This window comes from Halichoerus grypus, chromosome 6 (genome assembly GCF_964656455.1).
Source record: "Halichoerus grypus chromosome 6, mHalGry1.hap1.1, whole genome shotgun sequence".
Taxonomy (NCBI): domain Eukaryota; kingdom Metazoa; phylum Chordata; class Mammalia; order Carnivora; family Phocidae; genus Halichoerus; species Halichoerus grypus.
In genome coordinates this window covers 49,480,623-49,489,281 of record NC_135717.1, presented here as the reverse complement: position 1 = coordinate 49,489,281, position 8,659 = coordinate 49,480,623, and positions in this window count along the sequence as shown.

The following is an 8,659-nucleotide window of genomic DNA, read 5'->3' as shown; positions in this document are numbered from 1 at the left end:
CCAAAATCAAGAGTTGGATCCTTAACTGACGAAGCCACCCAAGCGCCCCTAAACAATTAGCTTTTGCTAAAGCTTGTCAAATTATTTGGGCTAGAAATCCTGAATTCATATGAGCCATAAGATACAAGCTTCTTAGCATTTTGGCTGTAAAAGAGTGTAAAACTATATGTGCACATATATTTACTACTTATTGCTAAAATCTTATTTCAGACCATTATTCCTGCAGATAGTACCTAGAAAAGCCACATAATTAAAAAAATTCTGATGACAATCATAAGAGAGCTCTAAAGGTAACTAATATTAGAAAAGCTAAGATACCAGAGAAACACAGCATTTTGATGTAAACTGGCCCTATATTGCTCTTCTCTTTGAGACATTTGTAGACACATAAGAAGCATAGTTTTGAGAGACAGAAAAACTCAACTGAATGCTGTGGCTAAGTGGCTTAGCAGTTTGAGCAGTCCTATTTGGCTGTGGAGACTAAACTTTGAGTTCAGGGCTAACAAGATAGCCAGGCAAAGATCTCAGATGGAAAGGGATTACAGAGGTAGGGTCAACAGGTGGTACCATTTTTATTTTCAATATATTTGCATTTTTAAATTATTCTTTAAGTATAACAGCTGAGAAGGTAAGTACACTTGTTATATTTACTACTGTATGAGTAGTATTGAAATATCAAGCTTAATGATTGAATTTATTTCTCCTATCCGTTTTTAGTTCATGTATTTTGGCTCTATATTGTGAGGTACATAAACATTTAGATTGTTTTTCTGTATTACTGATATATTTACCCCTCTATCACTAAGAAATATCTCCATCTCTAGTAATATTCATATTTCTTAACATTTATTTCTTTTTTTATTAAAGATTTTATTTACTTATTTGACAGAGAGAGAGAGAGAGAGATCACAAGTAGGCAGACAGGCAGGCAGAGGGAGAGGGAGAAGCAGGCTCCCTGCTGAGCACAGAACCCGATGTGGGGCTCAATCCCAGGACCCTGGGATCATGACCTGAGCCGAAGGCACATGCTTAACCATCTGAGCCCCCCAGGCGTCCCTCTTAACATTTATTTCTTAATATAGCCACCCTAGTTTTTGATGATTATTATTTGAACAATATGCCTTTTTCTATCCATTTACTCAAACCTGATTTGTATCTTTGAAGGTAATCTACATGTTTTAATATTCAGATATAGTGGATCTTATTTTTTAATCTAGTCCTATATTCTCTTTGGATATCTTTCTTTTGAGTTTTTAGTCTGTTCATATTAAGTGATTATTGATGTATTTGAATTTGCAGAGGCCATTTTGCTAATTGTTTTCTGTGTATCTTGCATATTGTCTCTTTATGTCTTTTTAATGGCTTCTATTGCATTAAAATATTATAGTATGTCCTTTTAACTCTTCTATTAATTTTTAATTATGTAATTTTCAGTTTCTGTTTTGTGGTTACTCCTGAGATTATGAGATGCACCTTTAACTCATCACAATTTGCTTCAAGTTAGTAATGACTGGATTCTCTTAAAATATAGCATCACTGCATCAGTATATCTCTACTTTCGCCTTCCCTCAGCTTTGTGCTATTCTTGTAATATATACTACTTCTATATACTTTACAAAATCAACAATGCAGCATTATAATTTTGTTTTGAACTATCATATGATTTTTAAAAGATTAAAACAGGATGCACATACACACAGTCATTTTTTTTTTTTTTTACCTACTTGCCTTTTTTTTGTACTCTTCATTCTTTCCTACGGATCTATGTTACCAACTGGAGTTATTTCCTTTCAGATTGAAAGATTTCCTTTAGCATTTATTGTTATGCAAGTCTGCTAGCAATGAATTATCTATTTTTGTATATCTAGACATGTCTTCAATTTAAATTTTGAAGGATAATTTCACTGGTTATAGTATTTTTGGTTGACAGATTATTTTTTCTTTAAACTTTTAATATTTCATGCACTTGCTTTTGTCCTCCCTTATTTCTGATGAAAAAAATCTTGTTTCTCTGAAGCTCTCTCTGTCTTTGGCATTTATCAGGTTGACTACAATTGGTGTAGGTGTGGTTCTTTCTCTTTTTCCTTGTAAATTTTCCTTTCATTCTGGAATTCCCATTACATATATTTTAGAGAAATTGACATTGTCACTTTAGTTTTCAAGATTCTGCTCCCTTTTCTTTAATGCTCTTTCTTCTGTTCTTGGGATTATGTAATTGCTATAAATTTATCTTAAAGTTTGCCATTTTTTTCTTTCGCTATCTAAAAATCTCTTGTTAAACTAATGTACAGCAATTTTTTTTATTTTAGCTATTTCATTATTCACCTCTAAAATTTCAAATATTTTGTAGTTATCACTGTAATGCTGTGATTCCCAATTTGCTAAATCAATTAGACTTTTTTAATTTTAATACTTTGAACATGTTTAATTCTTATCATTTTTGTATTAGCCACTTTTAAATTGTCTTTTGCTTAATTCAGTGTCTGGATTCATTCAAAGTCAATTTCTGTTGACCAATTTTTAGCAGAGTAGGAGTCATACTTTCATTTGTTTATATATTTAGTAATTTCTGGTTGAAAACTGAATATTTTTTTATCATATCCTATAGGAAATCTGGACTTTTTAAATTTTCTTCCTCTGAAGTATTTTTTATTTTCAATGTATTTGCATTTTAAATTATTATTTAATTATAAGAACTGAGAAGGTAAGTACACTTGTTATATTTATTACTGTATGAGTAGTATTGAAATATCAAGCTATAATGATTGAATTTATTATTTCTCCTATCAGTGTTTAGTTCATGTATTTTGGCTCTATATTGTGAGGTACATATACATTTAGATTTTTCTCTATTTCTCTGGATTCTGAGACTTTTGATACAAATTACCTTCAACTAATCAATATAAAATAAAGGAAGATATGTGTGTGCGCGTGCGTGTGCGCATGTGTGTGTAGTTATAGATATCGAGAGAGACAGCGATTTTTTTGAGATGTTTTCATTTTTTTGGTCCTGCTTGTCTTAGGCTTTTTTACTTTTGATTTTGTTAATTACCTTTATTAGCCAGTATTTTTTTATTAGCCAGTATTTTTATGGTATCCCTGACCTAAGTGGATTTAAGTGAGTAAAACTTGCACTGTTTGGAGTATACATCATTTAAGGAATGTTTCTGTATACATATAATAAATAATATCATACATTATGCAAAATTTTATCTTGATATTTTTGATTACCAGTTAAATTTTAGTTTTAAAAAGTATTACCTATGGCCACTAGGTCTGTAGTTTATTAGTGAAATGTGGAATTATTCCCTGGGAATTTTTCCTGATAGGAATCTGTATTTGGCATGATCTCTCATAGACTGTGTGTCTCTGTAGTTTCAGCAGTGGTTATAATCTGATTCTCCTCAGAGTTATTGAAGACATTAATTCACTGATTTAGGATGGAATAATGGCAAGCTCAAGTATTATTAGGAGGCCAGCCCTCATTTGTCTTTCACATACACGTCTTCCACTTTATAGTGGCACAGATTCAGTAGAAGAAGAATTGACTACAATTAGCCATTTGGTCCAATGATCTGCTATATTGATTGGGGAAGTCATGAAACAGTTGTATCTCTCTCATATAGCATAATGGTAGTGTTTTAAAATTTTAAATTCCAAGTGTAACTTTAGGAGGGCAAACACAATTATGAAAGAAATAAGCGATATGTCATGTACAGTTCAGCTATGAAAAATGTGAAAATCTGTTTTCAGTGTGAAACTATTTGAATTTAATTCTGATTTATATGTTTATGAACCATATGTTCCCAATCTCTAAAGAAAACACCTCCATACCATTACTGCCCCTTCCAAATATTTCACAGCACATCCCTAAAGATGAACTGTGATACACTTTGCTTTTTAGGTCCATATCATTCTTGATAATGTTGATTCAAGTTTGCTTTCCTTGCTCTATGTATGGATTAAAGTTTGTCATGTATTTAGCTATCATTAACAATGCAGGATAACCAGCAGAGGTTCACTAAATTAATAAGTCAATATTCACATCCTAAATTTATTTCCCTGGTGTGAGACATTACTTAATTTTCTTATTAAAGGAGCTCTACAGATGTCTCAAATGTCTGTGAAAATTTTATTATGTCTTGTAACATTTCTTGGAAAGTTGAATTAATTATTTTAGCATATATATTTATATATAATGTAAATTTAAATAAAATAAACACATATGTATAAATACATATTTACAAATATGTTTCTACGTGGCATTTCCTACTTTTTGTATATGTGGAACTCTCTCAGAATCTTTGGACTTTTATTTTATGAACTGAAGTATTCTAGCTCTGGTGTAATGGTCATTTCAAAATAAGATTTGAACTTTTCCAGTAATATCCTACTTTAAGCCTATAATATTGTGAACTATGTATTTATAAAATTCTAACATATATGTGTAAAAATCAAAAGCTTAGTTATTCTTAATACATAGAGATGGGAATACAAACTGTCACTTTATTTTGAAATATTTTGATTTTGTGAGATTTTAGAGAAGAATGATAGGACATCATTTCGGATAAACAGAAGTTAAACATTATTTTCTAGAGAATAAATAAAGATGTTTTCTCAGAGGAAGAGGTATCATTAAAAAGTTCCAGTTTATACTTGGTAGGCCTTCCATAAATGCCACAGAATTAAAGATATAATGGCGTGTCATTAAAAAGGAAAAACATGGTAAGTAGGTCTTCATTAAAATTAAAAACTTCTGCTCCCTGAAAGACCCTATTCAGAGAATGAGAAGACAAGCCACAGAGTAGGAGAAAATACTTCCAAAACACATATCTGATAAAAGGCCTGTATCCAGAATGTACAAAGAACACTTAGAACTGAACAATCAGACAGCAAACTATCTAATTAAAAAGTGAGTGAAAAATCTGAAGGGATACCTCACCAGAAAAGATATACAGGTGGCAATAAGTGTATGAAATGTTGCTCAAAATCATGCATCACTGGTAAATTGCAAATTAAAACAAAGTGATATCACTATGTATCTATTAAAATAGCTAAAATCCAAAACACTGATAACACCAAGTACTGGGGAATGAAGAGAAACAGGAAATCTTATTCATTGCTAGAGGGAATGCAAAATGACACAGCCACTCTGAAAGTTTGGCAGTTCTTTACAAAGCTAAACATGGTCTTACCATATGATCCAGCAATTGTACTCCTAGGTATTTACTCAAATGAGTTGATAATTTATGTCCAGAAGAGAATCTGCACATGATGTTTATAGCAGCTTTATTCATAATAACCAAACTTAGAAACAACCAAGATTTCCTTCAAAAGGTGAATAGGTAAACTGTGGCACGCGCAAAAAATGGAATATTATTCAGTGATTAAAAGAAACAAGCTATCAAGCCATAGAAAGGTATGGGTGAAACTTAAATGCATATTTCTCAATGAAGTAGTGTCAAAAGTCTGTATACTGTCTGATTTCATTTATGTGACATTCTAGAACAGGTAAAACTATAGACAGTAAAAAAGTTTAGCAGCTTCAGGTGGTCCATGCAGATGGAGTAAAAGTTGAATAGGTGAATCAAAAGTGTTTTTTATTTATTTAATTTAATTTAATTTATTTTTTATTAAAGATTATTTATTTATTTATTTGACAGAGAGAGACACAGCCAGAGAGGGAACACAAGCAGGGGGAGTAGGAGAGGGAGAACCAGGGCCTGTGGAGTAGGGAGCCCGATGCGGGGCTCGATCCCAGGACCCTGGGATCATGACCTGAGCCGAAGGCAGACGCTTAACAACTGAGCCACCCAGGCGCCCCCCAAAAGTGTTTTTTAAAGAAGTGAAACTATTTTTGTGATATGATAATGGCAGATAAATATCACTGCAATTGTCACAACCCATAGAATATTTCAGCACAAAAAGTCAAACTTAATGCATGCAATTTAAAAAAAAACAAAGAATTGATGAGGTCAGGGCACCCAGAAAGGAACATAGATTCCTAAAAGAATCTAACTTTTTTACAAACATATGAAAATGCCTCATTATAGGGATGGCGGGAAAGTACAGGGATGTATGCCCCCTTGTCTTTCTGTTCTAAGTAAGAAATGAGCTGGGTCATAAAATGAGTGGTACAAGGAACTTTATAGAAGCATTGTTTTTTTGGTTGATATGGTTTATATAGGGGTACATGTTAATAATTCTAATACTGCTGGTTTTTTTTGTATAAGAATTGAACAGTTAAGTAAGTAGAGTGCAGATGGTGGGAGTCATGTTTTTTTTTTTTTCTTCTGTTGGAATTAATGACCCATGTGAGTTGGAGACAGCACTGTGAACTCATGTTTAACTTAACGTAAAGGTATTACCCATAGAAATATTTATAAATATGTGCACATACATTGCACACGTATATTCCCATCCTCACAGCTGAGAGGACCTAGAAGTAGTAACATCCCAGTAGCTACAAAGACATCTAGTGTACATATCTTGGTTTCTAATACCATTCTCCAATAAAAGGAATTAGGGCTTTTTGGAAAAATGGCTGATTCTAGGACTGGGGGAGGCAATATACAAGATGAATCTGGAGCATCTTGTAATGCCAGAAAGTAAAATGTTCACAATAAATGAATAAACAAACACCACATTGATGGGGCTATGTCAGAGAGTCATAGGAACCAATTGTAAAGGTCCAATTGCCCAAGGCTGAAACAGTTTGATTAACAAAAAAAATAAATTAGTGTTAGATTATAACCCAAAGTATAAAATAAATATTCATGAGTCCATACTGATATAAATAAATGAACAGGTGCATGTGGAAAAAGACAAGACTCCTATGCATCAGAATTCTAAATAATTAACAGAAACACTCTGCCCTCCAGGAGAGAGGGAGCATAAATTCCCACTTCTTTAGTGTGAGTTGTGCATAGTAACTTCCTTCCAAAGAGGACAGTACAGGAAGAAGGAAAGAGAAATCTGATAAACAGTACTTTAGTCAGATAATCAAGGTCAATTTCACAATTAATAATCCATGTGTAGAGAATGCATCTCTGATATGATGTGACAAAAATGGCCCTTTACCTTTGTGTTCTTCCTCCAAAAATTCAGAAACAAAATCATGAGATACAGCATCAGGAAAATTCCAAAGAGATATCCTACAAAATACCTGATCAGTACTCCGCAAAATTGTCAAGGTTATCAAAAACAAGGAAATCCTGAGAAACTATCACAACTATCCAAGAAAACTAGTGCCTAAGGGGACATGGTAAATAAATGGAATCTGATGTCTTGGGTGCTCTCCTGGAACAGAAAAAGAGTATTAGGTAAAACAAACAAACAAAAACTCTAAGGAAATCTGAATATTGTATGGACCTTAATTAATAATAGCATGCCAATATTGTATTAAATGTACTATACTATTCTAAGATGTTAATAACAGGGCAACTAGGTAAAAGTCTATTTGGAAACTCTCTGTACTATCTTATTTTTTCTGTAAATCTAAAACTTTTTAAAAATGAAGTATTTTTTAGAAAAGGTATAATTTCTTTTGAATTATCTTTTCCTGAATAGATTTTTTTGGGGATAGAGCATTTTTTCCCCAGTACTTTGATATGTAATTTATTGTCTTCTGGTATCCAGTGTTTCTGAGAAGAAGGCAGTCTTAATTCATATCATTATTTTCCTACATATAATATGTCTTCCTCCCTTGCTAACTTCCTGCCTGCTTTTAAGATCTTTTTTTTTTCCAGTTATTTGAGTATAATGTTATGAGATGTGATTTTAATGGTATCTATCTTTTATTGGTTTGTTGAGCTTCTGAGATATGCAGGTTGATGTTCCAAGGTTATATTCAGCCATTATTTTTTAAATTAATTTTGTATGCCCCCTTGTCTTTCTGTTCTTCTTCTGGGTTTTAAGTTAAATTATGTTACACCACTTTGTATTGTATTATTGTATTACAGGTTATGAAGTCTAAGTTTTACTTCTATATTGTTTAGATTAATTTATCTTAAAGTTTATTGATCCTTTTTCTTTTCCAATCTGCTGTTAATATCATCATATATATTTTAAATATTTTATTTATTTATTTATTTATTTTAGAGAGTACATGTGTGTGCATGTGAGCAGGGGTAAGGCAAAGCGGGGAGGGAGAGGGACAAGTTGACTCTGTGCTGAGCCCAACTGGGGCTTGACCCAGGAGTCCAAGATGAGGACCTGAACATAAATCAAGAGTTAGCAGCACAGGGTGCCTGGGTGGCTCAATTGGTTAAGTGTCTGCCTTTGGCTCAGGTCATAATCCCAGGATCCTGGAGATCGAGCCCAGCGTCAGGCTCCTTCCTCAGTGGGGAGCCTGCTTCTCCCTCTCCCTCTGCCTGCTGCTCTGCCTGCTTGTGCTCTGTCACTGTCTTTGTCAAATAAATAAATAAAATCTTAAAAAAAAAAAAGCAGCTCAACTAACTGAGCCACCCAGGCACCCCTAATATCATCACATATTATATATATATATATATAATGTATTTTTCACATCTATAATTCTCACTTTTTAATTCTTTAAATGTTTGCATCTCTCTGTTGGGAAATATGTTCACTTACTCAGACTATGTCCTTATTTTTACAGTAGCTGCTTTGCCTTTTGCCTTTTACTTCCAACAACACTGTC